Genomic DNA, 16800 nt, shown 5'->3' with positions numbered 1-16800 from the left:
CTTGTTCAGATTACCAACCTACGGGGACATAAGTTCAAATTAAGAAAGGACAGATGTAGAATAGATGTGCGGAAATTTGCCTTTAGCCAGCGGGTGGTTAATTGCTGGAACAAACTTCCATCTGTTGTTGTAGAAGTTGATAGGTTAAATAAATTTAAGGAGGAACTGGACAGGCATTTGGAGGGAATGGTGTGATTTTTTTTTTTTTTTTTTTTGGCTGATGCTGCATAAGCTCCTACACTTGCTTTCTTGCATCATGTGCCACTACTACTACTACTAGGTAAGTGACGAGAGAAGAGAAGGCGAGCTGATAGAAAGATCAATGGCAGAAAACGTACGGGTAGGCATGTGGAAAAAGGTGTTTGTTCCCACATTAAGAAGGCAGAGGTCATTGTCAATGAGCATATACGCTCTATGACTCGTCCCCTTCTATTAATGCTAGCACTACCCCACAGGGTGTTATGTCCGTTAAAGTCCCCAAGAAGTAAGAAAGGGGGAGGCAACTGCATTACGAGATATCAAGGTCTTTCTGGCAGATGTCAGTACCAGGTGGCAAATATATAGAGCAAACGGTTAGTAAAAACCCCACTGTTATATTCGAATTGCTACTGCCTCTATGCTGGTAGTAAGTTACAGATGCTGAAAAGGGGTATGGTTGCCCACAAGGATTGCGACTCCTCCATGAGCAGGGCCATCCCCAGTTCTATCCTTGCGAATGATAGTAACGTTGTGCATCCTGGGGTCATCATTTGCCCTTAGGTAAGTCTCCTGTATACAAAAGCAAGATGGTTTGTGCTTTTGCAGGAGTGCCTTGATGTCTTCTGCATTTTTCCGGAATCCATGACAATTCCATTGTAGGAATTTAGCCATTATTTTGGCTTGGTGGGTCCATCAGGCGGCTTCCGAGGTGCTGAGGGCTTACTTTTATCAGTCTTGGGTTCCTCTTTTTTGGGGAAGAATGGACGCTGTCCCGTGTCCATTTCTTCCTCCGCAAAGAGTTCCAAGACTGAATCTTCGTGTACCTCCTTCTGCTCGACATCCATCTTTTCTTGGGTACTAGGTGGGACTTCCCCTTTCTTATTCTTTTCTTTCGTAATTACATTTGTTACTTGTGGAGCATTAGGAGGTACTGATATAGGAGTGGCAGCTGATTGGTTTTTCTGTGCAGGTTTTTGAGAACTTAAGAGATAACGCGCGATGGGAGTGAAAGACTCCTTTGGAGGAATGGTGGTCATGTCTGTCTGAGTTCCGACGGAACATCTCCCTGCTACCCTCTGGGCATAGGTAGGTTTGTTGATATTCAGGGGTTTCACCGATTTCCTTGCCTTCTGGTATGATATATTTAGCTCTGCCTTCAGCCGTTGAATTTCTTTTTCTTCTTTCCACCTCTGGCATGCTCGTGAGTAGGCCGGGTGTTCGCCTTCACAATTAATACAGGTGAGTTTTGCGGCCGAACATGCTGTTGTTTCGTGGTCCTTTGCACCGCATCGAGCGCATGCAAGGACTCCACGGCAGGCCATTTGAGAATGTCCATACTTCTGGCATTTAAAACACCGTAAAGGGTTCGGAACGTATGGACGCACTGAACAATTGATGTATCCAGCTTTAATCTCGTCAGGAGGTTTAGGAGAGTTAAAAGTCAGGATAACGCTCCTGGTTTTAACAATTTTTCCATCCCTTCGCGCAGTAATTCTCTTGACGGCAATAACTCCCTGTGGTTCTAATTCGGAGCAGATTTCCTCCTCGGTTACGTCGAGAAGGTCCCACTCTGAAATGACACCTCTCGATGAATTGAGTGTTCTGTGTGGTGTCACTGTTATGGGTATTCCTCCGATTGATGTTACTCGGAGTAGATGTTCAGACTGCCTGTCATTTTTTGTTTCAATCAAGAGGTCACCAAAACGGAGCGTCTTAACTGACTTGGGTGAACCTGCTAACCCATCCAACCCTTTTTGTATAAAAAAGGGTGACATTTTACCAATCGGTGTTTCATTCGTGGAATGCATAATTAAGAACCTTGGGACAGGCCCTGATGGTAGTTCGGTTCGCTGCCTCTTTGTAGCAATAAAGCTATCTGTCTCTCCGTCTCTGTTTTCAGATAGGGACCGGGTTGGGGCCCCTGAAGAAATATATTTATCAGGATTCATGAAGTTTTGAAGTGGTTCAGTGCCCGGGCTCCCCACCCACCACGGAGCCCAAAGGGACGCCCACTACCCGGCAGCAATAAATGCGCTTGGGAGTGGGACGCCAGGGCTACCCAGACACCATACCCCCACCGCCGCCAGCCTGAATCCTGTCCCTCGGACCATGAGGGTAGGGGCATGGCATTGACACGGTTGACCCTCGCAGGCGAGCCTACTAGCCGATTGATCCTAGCCGGGCCTTCCAGGACCTCCCGTCTTGTCGAAGCAGGGGCCAAAGTGGTGTATTGAAGCTGGGCCCCTCAACCACCAGGATCCCCCTTTCCGAATTTCCACGGGTCGCAGCGCACGGCAAATACGCCGGATTCCATTGATGTAAGCCTGGAACCTGGGCTGTGGGCATTGGATCCCAGTGATGCTAGTCTGGAAGTCCAGCAGCGTCACTGGGATTTTTTTTTTTTTTTTTTTTTTTGATTTGGTAGTTGTTGGCGCATCGGCTTCTGTGGCCATATTGCACCTCCCAAGGTTTTTGCAGTACTTTGATCCAAGCCCGAGGCGGGAATCGAACCCGCGACCTTTGGGTTGCCGGGCAGGTACTTTACCCACTCGGCTAGCCCGGTCGGCGCGTCACTGGGAGGTCCCCTCACCGCGTACAGGTGCCCATGTCGAGGGGTCATCTGGTGAAATAATTGTTGCATGCATTATGAGAAAGGTACGTGAATCAGCGTAATATTTTCCTTACAACAGAAATTATCGCAAATGTCACATGCCTAGTCACTAAATTCTTGGATGTACACATACAGCTGAGAAGAATTTGAAGTTCAAATTGTTAAGCTTTGTAATCAGCACATACAAATTAACAAAAAAAATGCTTACTCTCACCCATGTTAGCAAAACCTTGTTGACCAATGTAATTAATCAAAGCATAACATAAATGTAAAAACAAAACAATTCTCACAACAAAGACAAATGAAAATTGAACTAAAACGATAGACGAAATCAGTATCTACTGTTGTGTTATATACAGGTTTTGGTTTGGTTTTGTTTTTATATACAGAATCTCATGTCAAGAACTCACTACGTTATAAAAGCACCAAATGAAAATATAAACATGGTTATTCTTGCTCACAATATAAAACTAATTGCACTTTGCATTATAGCTTCTTAAACAACTGTTAATAAAATTATCAGAAAACAGTTTTTTTACAAACATGAAAGTATAAAATTCAGAGCTGCTGAATTTTATATTGTCTGTCTAAAATATTCAAAAAAATATCATCACACACAATATGGTCATTAAATCTAGGAACAAAATCATAAAATTGGCAACATTAGCACAATTGCTGGTACTGTTGCAAGTATTGCAATATTGACAGCATCAGTAACAACTGATGGATACTGATGCTTATCTATACTGATTTAAATTCAGAACACTAGATATTTCAGTCTAGAACATTAAGTTGGGAACTGCCTGTGTTGCAGCGAAGTCAAGTCTTATCAAATTTTAGAATTAAATGACTTGTTGAGGAATCTATACAGTGATTTTTGTATATGTTAAATTAAAATTTTATATTAGTATGATATATTTAAAATGTATTAATAATATTTATATAATTGTCATTGTTTTTGCCATTTAATTTCCTATTAAATAGGAGCTGTTGTAGCAAGGGAGTATGGTTTGCCTTGTATTGTCTGTGCCAAGAATGCTTCACTGGTGTTCAAATCAGGTAAAACAATAATTCAACTAATAAGGAATTTTTTTTTTTTTACTGCATATTAAGCATATATGATATGATAAACGTCAGATCTTCAGTAAAAGAAAGTCTAAAAGAACTGATAAAAGAAAGAGAAGAAAATTAAATGATATTTGAAAAACAGTCCACTGAGGCACAGGCTATGAAATATGATTTTTATAGTGGAAGTTTCACTTTTATTTTCATCTACTGTGAAGCAGGCAGACTAAATTTTCTACTGCAGTGCTAATAGTTTTCACATACTTGATTAACTGAAATTATATTATGTGTTTGACTCACAAAATAGAGATGAACTAAGAAAAAGTAAAAATTTTTAATGAGAATGAAAACATGATTATATTGTTATTAAATTAAACTTAGGAAATACTTGAATCACAAAATAAATACAGCAGATTAATCAATACTGTTAATATGGTTATAGATAAGGCAAGGTGCTCTACTGCTCCTATAAACCTAATAATCCCTTTATCAAAACAAAAATAAATGAATTAAACTAAATTAAATCTTTGAATGAGGAATCATGCATTCACTCCTCCAAGGTTTCGGTGTTGGTTTGGTTCTTTTCATTTCAATTCTTAATCTTATTTTTATGTTTATTTTATTTTATTTTTGTTTTGATATATGGATGGTTAGGTTTCATAGAAGCAGAATATCACCTTGCCTTATCTATAATCCTATTAACAGCATTAATTGATTTGACATATTTATTTTGTGGATCAAGTGTTTCCTGAGTTAAATAAGAAAAAGTAATAAATTCTAAGATTAATCCAGCAAAGGCCATGAGCTCAAATTATATTTTCAAAATGTAAGGAGCATCAAAAATAAATGAAATTCTGCTTATTCTTTGGTGATCTAGATGCTATATCAACTGAGAATTTACTGAACTTATCATTGTTAATTTTAATGGAATAGTGACTTTCACAAGTTCAGGCAACATGTGCAGAAGTCACTAATTAAAGCTACCTGTTGCCTTAAAAACTGCTTTGACATTCATGTGGACATCTCAGAGTATTAAAAAAAAAATCATTTTTATTTTTTATATAAAATCATAAAACATACAAGACAATTTTTTCCTTGCATATGAGAAAAAATATTAAGTCATTGTTAAAAGTCCCTTTAATTGGATAATCATAAAAATGTTTTGTTTTGTATGTGATAGAATTTGTTTGTTTGACTCTATCATACAATGGTTAATCTTAAGTATATTTAACTTACACACTACTTTTATGAATTTCAGGGGACGTTGTTATTTTGGATGGAACACGAGGAATTCTAAAAAAGGCTGATGAAAATATAAAGCAAACAATCTGAATGTTAATTCTTCAACATTCTATTGAAGATCTTTATAGAATTCTAGGCAAAAGATTCTCAGTTTCTGTAATAAGCTATATTTATTGCTCAAAGTCGATTGAATGAATGAATTCAATAAAAAAATATTGTCTAGAAATGCAATAATCTTTTCATCTGTGCAGAATACTAAAAATCTTAAATATGCTATAATATTCAGATTTAATATTTTAGAATCCAGATAACACTACCTTTGTAACACTTGATTTCAGTATTGAATGAAATATTAAAAATATTGAAATACTGAATGAAATGGAGGGTTGAAATTCATAAAAAATTTAATTTAATGAATTGTGATGCACCTGGAGGTTAAAAAAAAAACTTTTAAAAATTCACATGAGCTTGACAATTTTTGTTAATATTCAAATTTTTTGGTCAGCAGTGTTTATACAATTGACTTACACCGTTATGTTTCTAAGTAGTTTACCTATTTTAAAATCGTAAATTACTGTAAAGAGATGACTGTGTTATGAAAACTATGTAATCACTTCTGTATGAAATCATTTTTATATGTAATCACTTCTGTATGAAATCATAGAAATTTAGAATATGTGTTATGAAAACTATGATTTCATACAGAAGTGATTACATTTTTTCCCTGTAAAAAGTACACTATAACAAAAATTTTAAAAAACCTGAGCAATAGGCGCATTAAGAATTTTTTTTTCAAAATAGTTAAGATTGTCTTAGCTGCTGCAGAATGGTCTTAAAAAAGATAAGATGAACATAATAAATTTAATTATAATATAAAAGATGGTCACAAAAGTTTAAAAAATTTTGTTGCTTTTTGTTGATGTTCTCATTTTTTTAAAAAAGCGATTAAAAAGTCATCATCACTAATTTGATAATCATAAAACACTGTCACCACAAACAAACTACCATTTATGCTTCATCTTCTTCGTCCTTGTAGTCAGATAAGGGATCTAGATCATCAACATTTTTTTGAGCTTCTAATACCTTTAAAGAAGGCATGATGAACTGGAGGGATGTATTTGAGAAGGTGTAGCATGTCTCTTTTCTTTATAACTCTAGGACCATCATACAACTTTTCTTGGCGCCTCCGTAGCCAGGTGGGAAGGAGCAGCAGCAGTGCGTAGCACACACTTCTTGATTAGACCGGGGTTCGAGCCCATCACCACCAAATACAGAGGATGCAGGGAATAACCAACGCATATCCCGGAGCAATATGGCCTTAGTTGCTAATGCTCCTAAAAACCAAATAACAACAACTTTTCTTGTTCAGTACTTTTCAAGCTTTTAGGTTGACTCTCCTTATTTTTCAAGAACTTCTGTTTTCAAAAAGTCATCTTGTTGCATCTTTACAACCATAAACCTGTTGTGTCTTCTGGCAGACTTCATAGTATCATACCATCCATCCGGAATATAGATAATCTTGTTTTTTCCAGCTTGTTCAATCAGCCCAAAGTCTAAGTCATTTGGAAAGTAAGAGTAGCCAGATTGGTTGGTTGGTTGTTTTGCTGTTTATTGGTGCATTGACAACAGAGATCATAGTGCACTAGTTCATTTGTTATATTATGTTCTTTGTATGCATATTCATTCTCTATATCTTGGTCAAATGCACAGGAGTTAAATATTTTCTGTGATTATATACACTATCTTTATTTATAGTAGATGGTAGACATTGATTGTCTGCATGAATCTGAAACGTCTGATACACGGTTCTTGTCACCTAGGATATCTTTGAGGGTGATGTTTTGATTTTCTTTATATAATGATGAGAAAATCTTTTGTCGATCATTTTCATAGGTTGGGCATTCTATGAGTATATATCTGATTGTTTGGGTAGTACTGCATGTTTGGCATCTTGGAGGTTCTTCGACACGCAGTAAATAGCCATGTGTGAATGTCCAATTCCTAGTCTGGTCGGAATGACTTCCTCTCTCCTTGATTTCCTTGTGCTTGTTTTCCAATGTTCAACTTTTGGTTTTATTTCATATAATTTATTTGAAGTTTGTTTTTGCCAGAGTCCTTGCCATTGTGTTAGAGAGCGGTTTTGAATGATTGGTTTGTAATCCTGATATGGAAATGGGAAAGGTTGTTTCTGGAGATTAGTTGTTGATTTTACAATTCTGTCAGCTTCTTCATTTCCTTTTATCCCTTTGTGTCCTGGTATCCAGCAGAAAAAGTATTTCTTATTTTTCTTTTATTAAGTCTGTTAATATCTGTTTAATTTGCATGAGAACTGGATGGGTCATATTTGTTGTGGTTTGTATGGCTTGTAGTGCACTTAATGAATCAGAATATATTACTATTCTCAAATGATATGTGGTTCTGAAGTACTACAGGGCTATCTGAGCTGCTACTAATTCTGCAGTGTAGACATCTGCATTCTTTTGGAAGTTGGCATGCCAGGGTTTTGTTGTTATTTTTTTTGGTTTTTAGGAGCATTAGCAACTAAGGCCATATTGCTCCGGGGATATGCGGTGGTCATTCCCTGACCTTTCTGCATCCTCCGTATTTGGTGGTCACAGGCGGAATACTGCTGATGCTCCTGCATGGTTCTCTGATTTTGATCCATCTGTATATATTGGTACATGGTTGGGATATTTAGTTCTATGTACTGCATGCAGTTGTTGAAAATTAACGTCTAACAAGTTATTTTATTCCAGGTTTGTGTGAAGAGTTCACAAGTTGTGGAGTGGTTTATCCATGGTAGTATTGTGCCCTTCAAGATTTGCAACATTATCTATGTTAAGATCATATGTTGTCAGTAGCTCTTGTAGTCTGATTCCTAGAGGCTTGTTTGCACATTTGCAATTCCTATATATGTTTTCTCATTTTGGTGAGAATAATGATGTCGAAGTCGGATGGTCTCTTGTGGATCTTATCTTGTATGCGTAGAGTAGGGCCAACTGTTGTCTCCTGTGGAACAATGGTAGTTCATTAGCTTCTGTATAAAGACTGTATGAAGATAATGTACGGAAGGCTCCTGTTACTATTCGTAGTGCACTATGGGAGTGGCCAGAAATCATGAATCTATGGTCTATGGCTTCAACTGAAGTTTCTTGAATCAGTTTCATTAACGATAAGGATACCTTGACGTTCTGATTTTGGCTAGTGCATATGTTGCTGTATATCATTACATGCTTCTTTTTTTTGTTGTTGTTGTTCAACTTAAATATGCTTAGTCAGGCGAGAAGCAATCTCTCGTGAACCTCTGGATGTAATGGTCTGATCCCAAACATACATGTAGCCAAGGTTATTTGTGACGTCATGCAAACCTAAATTATAGCAGTACATATTGCACCTATAGTAGGCCTCAGAAACAGTTAATTTTGGGAATGGCAGGGCTTTTTGTAAATCTATCATGATTGTATAGATGTCAGAATTTCCTCGGGCCTTTTCCTCATCAGCCCTTTAGTTGATTTCTTGCTTTTTCCAAATTCAAAACATGTTGCCCCTCCAAATCACCTGTCCTTTCTTTGTCGATTTCTACATCAATCAACTGTTTATACTTGCCACAGGCCTTGCAAGTGTTCTTTTGAAGAACGTGAAAATGTAAAATAAATTCTGTGTTGAAGACATGTCTATAGTAATACTCTTTAAGAGGTTCACACTCTTTTCTCACACCATTCACAATAAAGCACATATTTTTCTTACGTTCAAGTCAGGGCTAAGAAACTCTCTGTTCGAATTATCTTTTCAACTGTAATGACTTTGAAATGCTGGGAAAATATTAATGTGATCTTTAAGTAACTGCTTTTGTTTGTTTGTTATCTTTTGTGCCACTTCATGTTTACCCCTTAAATCTTCTCTTGCAGACTTCCCTTTCCTTACTTTTTCTAAAACTCTTGTCACCCTTCCATCGGATACAACAAATGTGTTGAGAAAAAATTTTTTTACAAACACGTACTGTGGTATTTTCTTTTTGGATGTAAGACAGATTTGTACATTGCTTTCCTCCCTAACTGCCATTCAAAGGCTGCCTTTTCTTTATAGGTTCATGATGTATAAGACTGCATAAATATGCACTGTTTTGAGAAAAATCGGCCATGGATATAAAATTATCAAATTGCTTTCTTCAACTACAATTAAGTTTTCAAACCACTCACACTCAACTTGTGTTCCTTTTGAGGTCACATAGGCCTGACCTGAATTGCGAAGTCTTCTGGCTACAACTCTTTTTGACTCTTTCCTTTTATGTTTCTAGGTCTGAAGGAAGTTTCCTGGCTGCTTCTTCTACTTGGTTGGCCTCTTGATGTGCTCCATTTCTTGAGATTTCAACTCAAAAGACATCTTGCTACATGAAAATGTGAAATACGAAATATGAAATGACATCTTGCTACAACAATGCAAACTTGAAACAACCTCCATCATACAAGCTGTTTAGAAACAGAATGGTTTAAGTGAGACTTACTTCACTATGATTCTAAACCTTTTGCATGTAGAAAGATGTCTTTTCATATTTTGTATTTCATGTTTTCACGTAGCAAGATGTCTTTCATGAAGCAAGATGTTGAGAGAGAGAGAGAGACTTTATTTAAAATAAGTGCTGACATTTCTTGGTTAGAACTGCAACTTTGACTTACTTTGCTATGAATTTAACAGTGGACACCTAGAGAAGGTGGGAAATATGAACAGCTCATATTTATAAAATTACTGACTTATGCCACTATGATTCTCAACACCCTAAATACTGAAATATTGAATTTCAGAAATACTGAAATTCAATAGCCAGCACTGACTATGTGATTAATAAAGTAAACACCCATAAAATATATAGCAAAAACATGTTTATCATAATAAAGGGCAGACAAACTATTATTTGGTAGCATTATCTTGTACATTTATTATAGCTTGAAGGCAATGTGCATAGAGTCAATCATTTTTGAATACAGTAATATTAGTAGCAGTATTAGTAGTGGTAAATGATGCAAGAAAGCGAGCTTACAGATCATCAGCAAAAAAAAAAAAAAGAAAGAAAAGAAAAAAATCTACCCACCTTCACCCATCTATTCCTTCCAAGAATTTGTCTATTTCCTTGAATTTATTCAAACTGCCCAGTTCCACAATAACAGATGGAATTTTTTTTCCTAACAATCAACCACCGCTGACTGAAGGCAAACTTCTGCATACATATATCCTGCAACCATCCTTCCTCAATTCGAAGTTATGCCCCCTCATCTGTGCAAGAGGAAGAATGCCATCAACATTGCACTTACTTAATACATTCAAGGCCTTAAATTCCTCAATCAGTTCTCCTCACAGGAGCTAGGCTCCAGATTGGAAATGCATTTTAAATGATAACACACATATAAACATTAATAATAGTTTTCCAACAGTTTGTTTTAATAATGCATATAACAACTTATGCAAAGTAATATATAAATATCAAATTTATCTTAATTTAAATGTTCACTTTAGCATATTTCAGTCAATAAATTAAATAAACACTCAGTTATTAAGTAGCTTAGAATATTTATTCTTAAATTTCAAACTTGGGAACATTAAAAGAGAGAGAGAGAGAGAGATTTACAAATAGAAATAAAAAAATATTATAGACTAAACAGGACATTGAAAAGTATACAGCGTGGACAGAAATCATGGGATACCTATCTAGTAATGGGTATGTCCATCCACAGCATCCCAAAGATGCTTCACAGGGTACAGAGAACAGGGAGGCCTTTCCATGGTAGTAAAATCTGTGGAATGCTCTTTGAACCATGTTCTAGGCACCACTGCTCTGAGGAGGCACGTTGTCCTGCTGGAAGAGTCGATTGCCCTGTGCACAATGACCATGAAGGGATGCAGATAGTCTGCAAGGATGGGCACATAACCTGGACTGTTCAGAGATGCATCTAGATGTACCACAGGTCCCAATGTGTGCCAGTTTCACACGCCCCAGACCATCCGCCTGCCTGAACAGGTGGATGGTCTGTGCCTGAACCTTTTTTACATGACGGGTGCATAGCTTTGTGCGGTTTCCGCCAGACATGCACCCTCCCATCTGCTTGAAATAATTGGAAATGGGACTCATTGAACCAGGAGACCTATCTCCAATCATCCAGGGTCCAGTCCCGTTGTTCTTTCACCCAGTTAAGGCATAGAGTCCTGTGTCGTGGTGTTAGCAATGGGACTCTGGTGTGTTGGCGGCTCCAACCTATTGTGGCTAATAATCGCTTGATGGTCTTGGTGGAGAACGTTTCTGGCACCTACCTCATTGAAATCATCAGTGATTTGTGCCACTGTCACTCTCCAATTGGCTGATATAATGCGAGACAGACTTCAACCACCCACCACCTATCCTCGCCCATAGCGTTGTCGATAATGAGATGTTATTCCGGAAATGGCATATTCCCAATAGACTCTTGATACTGTTGAACAGGGGTAGTTCAAGTTCTGTATCACCTCCACGATAGAGTGACCCATGCATCCCTCTTTCAAAGTTGGTTAACGCAAGATATTTATCTATACTGACTTCGAATTACCATCTACGTGAATGCAGTGTACCTATATACCTACCAAGTGGCAGGTTCGTCCACTAGCAAGAGGAGTGACCGCATCACATTGCCCAGGAAAACCAAGTATCCCATGAATTCTATCCTTTCAGTGTAATGTTAACATATACATAATGTTTAAATTTCAAAACAGTTAGATTAATAAGTTAATTTGATATATACATAGTAAGAAGGGAACAGGCAAAAGATACATAAAGTTATACACTCATTTCAGAGGAAGGAGAGGAACAGCCAAGGAAAGTTCAACATCAAGATCCAGAACTCTCCAAGGTCAAGTGTTACCAGAGTTAACACTGTGTGGGCATTTATAAACAGTTTCCAAAGTATAAAGTTTGTGATGTCAGTAATGCCTGACCAAACAGTATGAGGTCTGAAGAGTGACAGATCAATAACTTGCACTGTGTTCTGAGCTGAGTTCATATCAGTGACCTGTTGAACCACAAAGATTGTAGATATTATTTAATCTTAAGTCTTAAAATGCTTCAAAGATATAAATACTCTTGAAATAAAAAGACATGTACTATTGTGCTTGGACATATGATTATGTAAAATGATTTTGATATACTGTTCTTGAATTGATTTAAATAAAAAAAAAATACTGCATAAAACAAATCCAAAATTGAGACCTTTTGGCCTGTGAAAACAAAATTTCCCTCAAAATAAATAGATTTTACTTTTACTTCAAACAGCAATGGCAACATGGAATTCCATCATGATTTAAAAATTGGGGATACACAACATTATTTTTAAATAATTTTAATTGAAATAAATTGAAGCCATGGCAGTAACCACCCTAGTGCATAATTCATAGGAAGAGAGGATAAAAAGTAGAGGGAATAATACCTTTCAGTATAAAAACTGAAAACAGAATTTTTCAAAGTTGGTGAAAGAGGCCTATGCGCTCCGGATTCATATTATTAAAACGAAAATTATAGTTCTTCAGAGCGGTTTAATATACTTAGAAACATACATACAAAGAACGGTTTAATATATAAACTTTATATATTAATATAAAAATTTGTATATTAAACCGTTCTTTGTATGTATGTATGTTTCTAAGTATATTAAACCGCTCTGAGGAACTATAATTTTCGTTTTAATAATTTTTCGAAGTTGTTTTTTTTTTTTTTTTTTTTTTTTTTTTAATTATCCTTAGCCTGAAAAGTTGCAATGAAATTAAATGGAGGATAATCTGATTAAAATTTAAGTTCAGAATAACTGGTAAATGACAGTTCAAGATCTGTTCTAGATGTGTACAGTGAAACCTGCTTTAAGCAGCCCTGTATTAAGCCCTACACTGTTAAGCAGTGGATTTTTATTAGTTCCTTGCTAATCCCACTTTTAGGTACCAACCTGTCTAACATAATCAGTAAGCAATGCATTCATCCACCTAAAGCTAATCTCACCCATATTAAGCATGCATGTTTGTTATCAGCAAATTTATTTTCATATATTTTTTTAAAGCTTTGAATTTTTTTTAATATGTTTAGATTACCAGCTATTTTCAAGATGGTCACCTTAATACAGTTGGTTACAGCTTTTTCTTCTTTTAATCATAAAAAAATAATGATACCATTACACAAAAATATAAATGATGATACTGAAAGCACTATAAATAAACTTTAGAAACTGAGTTCCACATAGTAAACGTGCAGCCTTTCCAATTGAGTCACTGTTTACAAAAACTAATTTATAGTATAATGCTATTATGCAACTTTCAACAAGGAATTTGCGCATGTGACATCAGTTAGAGTAATGTTATGAAATTTATCTATAAGCCTTTGGTTTTTAATAAAGGCGCAAAATACTGTAACTAGAAGTATAGTAAATAAATTTGATGAATTTGAAGTGCTGATCAAGGCATCAAAGGCAGTATTGTTGGGATTTCAGAGACGTGGTGTCACAGATATAAGCAGTGCAGAATTGGAATTTGGGGAGTACAGAAAGGATAAACTGGGTAGGAAGGGAGGAGGGGTTATGCTGTTAAGAAACACATAAAATCTAAGGAAGTGCATCCAGTTGACATGGGTGGATAGTGCAATGTTGAGTCAGTTGACAGTAAGAGTGTGTTATAGGACTAATGACACTGATGAGTACAATGAACAATTGCACAGAGAAATAGAGTGGGGCAGTAAATCTGAATGTCTTGTAATGAGGGATTTTAACTTTCCAGATATTAACTGGAACTTGTGAGTTGGTCACTTGCACGCTAGCAAGACTTGTCGAGTTATTGGAGGATAGTTTTCTACAGCTACATGTTCGAGGGAGGGGGGGTAACCCTTGGTCTAATTATCAGCAGTGATGACTCATGCATTAGGAATTTGCAGATAAAGGAATCACTAGGTGACAGTGATCACAGTCTACTGATGCGAGATTTACTTAAAGATGTAACTGCCATCAAGAGTAAAGGGAAGGGTTTTTGTTTTCATAAAGGTGACTACAGTGGTCTCAGGCAGTTTTTGAATTCTATACAGTGGGATCAACTGATGATGTTAAAGACAGTGAATTCTAAATGGGAGGCTTTCAGGGAATTAATCTTGGAAGCTACTAGGCATTTTATACCAACTAAGAAATACTGTTCAAGATTTAGGCCTGAATGATAGATGAAATAATGAGGCTCATGGCAGAGAAGAAAAATGCGTGGAATGCATATGAATTAGCAGGTGACACAGAAGCCTATGACAGATATAAGCTAATCTGTAATCAAAGCACAAAGGAGATTAGGCAAACAAAGACTGATTACAAGAAATCCTTGGCAAAGGATGCAAAGAAAAACAACAGACTTCTTTACTTATGTAAACTCTAGAAGGAAATGAATCAGATTGGTTCACTTGATGTTGGTGGTTTGACTGTTGATGATCCTTCTCAGATAGCTCACAAACTGAATGAGTATTTTGCATCTACATTCACACGTGAGGAACTGTGTAAGGAAGGGGAGGACAGGACAGACGTTTACTAAACTCTAACAGGAAGCTAAATGATTTTGTAATAATGGAGAGCAAATTTTTGAAGTTAAACTTAAAAAGGGCACCTGGGGCAGTTGGAATCTATCCAGTTATATTGAAGGAGGCAGCGAGGGAAGTAAGCAAACCCTTAGCTTTAATTATGAGAGTATCCTTAGATTCAGGGGGAGGTCCCCATGGACTGGAGATGTGCAAATGTATCCCCAATTCACAAAGGGAGTTCAAAGGGTGACAAATAATTATAGATCTGTTAGTTTAACTTCTGTTCTGGGGAAAATAATAGTCACAGATTAAAGAAGTGATTATTATTATTATTAGTCTTATGGTGCAAGGAAGCCTGAGACTTATGCTGCACCAGGCAAAAAAAAAAAAAAAAATTCTGAACTACCCTGAGAGAGAGAGAAGTAAAAGGGAATCACCAGGAAAGAGAAGAATGATGATATCCAGCTCAGGATCCTGGGTGTACCAAGCCATACTCACCAGATGTGAGCCCCTGGGGTTCTGCAGGATCACTTAGACAAGGCTGCAGTAACTGTTCAGACACAGCATGGGTTTGTAAAGGGGAAGTCTTGTCTGACCAATTTGATTGACTACTATGATGTGGTCACAAAGGAACTGCGTGCAAAAAATAATTTTGATATCATATACTTGGATTTCAGGAAAGCTTTTTATACTGTTGCACATGGAAGACTGCTATACAGATTGGAGCAGTATGGCATTAAGGGCAAGTTACTGCAATGGATAAAGGGATGGTTTGAGTGGGGGATGGCAAAGAGTGGTAATAAATGGACACTGCTCTATGTGGACTAATGTTATTAGTGGAGGGCCCCCAGGGTTCGTTGCTGGACCCATTATTGTTTTGTGTATTTATTAATAATATCGAAGGTATATCAGGCTTAATGTCCAAGTTTGCAGATGATACAAAGGTTGGCAGGTTTGTTAATGATAGTAAAAGCAGTATGCTACTGCAACAGGATCTAAAAAAGTTAGGTGGACTGAGAAATGGCAACTGAAGTTTAATATTGACAAATATAAAGTACGGCATATGGGTAGCACGGGGGTCGACAACCTTTTTTGAGAGAAGAGCCATTTTTGATATAATTTTAGAAAAAAGAAAATTTGAAGAGCCACACCTCAGCTCAAGCTGGCGCGGTGGGGGGGGATAGAGTTCTTTAAGAAATGGAATAGAATGGGAAGGTGTTTTATTTAAAATATATATTTTTTTATATATTATTTAGTAATACTGAAAAAACATAACAAACATCCCATTAGATACGAATTAATGTGACTTTTGCTGCTACTTGAGACTTTCATTGTTCAGCCAGTTTGTTGATTTATTTTTAGTTTAGTTCATTTTCAAAAATATTTGCTCACAGAAATACATTGAACCAAAAACTAAGAGAAGTCCAAACACAAATATTTTCAAATTTATATACGTGTCCAGTAAGTTACTTCACATATCGAACACAATTTAGTCTTGCCTTTTCAACTTGTCTATTGCCATCTGTTTGTGTAGAATTGCAAGGGCAGCCTTTTGCGTTTCCAAATCCTCAATTTCAGTTTTAACGCATATTAGTCTTGTAGTCCACATGTCCTTGATTTTTAAGTCCTCTAACTCCATTTTAAATTGTGCTTCATGTGGGCTAAAAGTTAAAGAGCCGCAGTTACATGTGCAAAGAACTACATGTGGCTTGCAAGCAACAGGTTGCCAACCCCTGAGTTAGCAGTAACCCAAGAGAACCATACCAACTGTGTGGTACTACACTCGAGGAGGTGGAGAATGAAAATGACCTGGGAGTAATTGTGCAGTCATATATGAAGTTCTCTGAGCAGTACAGATGGGCTGTCAGAGCAGGTCATGGAGTTTTGTATAGGAATTTTGCTAGCAGAGACAATCAGGTGATTATACCTTAGTATAAAGCAATGCTCAGGCCACACCTCGAGTACTGTATACAGGTCTGGAGGCCTCATTTTAGGAAGGATGTAGGGTTGCTAGAACGAGTACAGAGAAGGGCAACAAGATTGGCGAGAGGAACAACGAGGCGTGCTTATGAAGAATGGCTTAAGTTCTGCAAGTTGCAGCATCTGGAGACTAGGCACCTGCGAGATGATCTGA

At 36.9% G+C, this 16800-nt stretch overlaps 1 long non-coding RNA gene across 1 annotated transcript in view; it reads left to right on the top strand.

Annotated features, from left to right (window-relative positions):
- The window catches only part of LOC150090968 (uncharacterized), a 42019-nt gene extending 38150 nt beyond the window's left edge, over positions 1-3869 (top strand). The window contains exon 4 of the long non-coding RNA XR_016547357.1: positions 3794-3869. This is a non-coding gene — a long non-coding RNA (uncharacterized LOC150090968). The remainder of the gene's footprint in view (positions 1-3793) is intronic.
- Positions 3870-16800: the final 12931 nt, after the last annotated feature.

The sequence above is a fragment of the Mastigoproctus giganteus genome, chromosome 1 (assembly GCF_048544385.1).
Source record: "Mastigoproctus giganteus isolate SK-2022 chromosome 1, ASM4854438v1, whole genome shotgun sequence".
In the NCBI taxonomy this organism is placed as follows: domain Eukaryota; kingdom Metazoa; phylum Arthropoda; class Arachnida; order Uropygi; family Thelyphonidae; genus Mastigoproctus; species Mastigoproctus giganteus.
The sequence above is the reverse complement of the archived record's forward strand: the minus strand, read 5'-3'. Positions and strand labels throughout refer to the sequence as shown.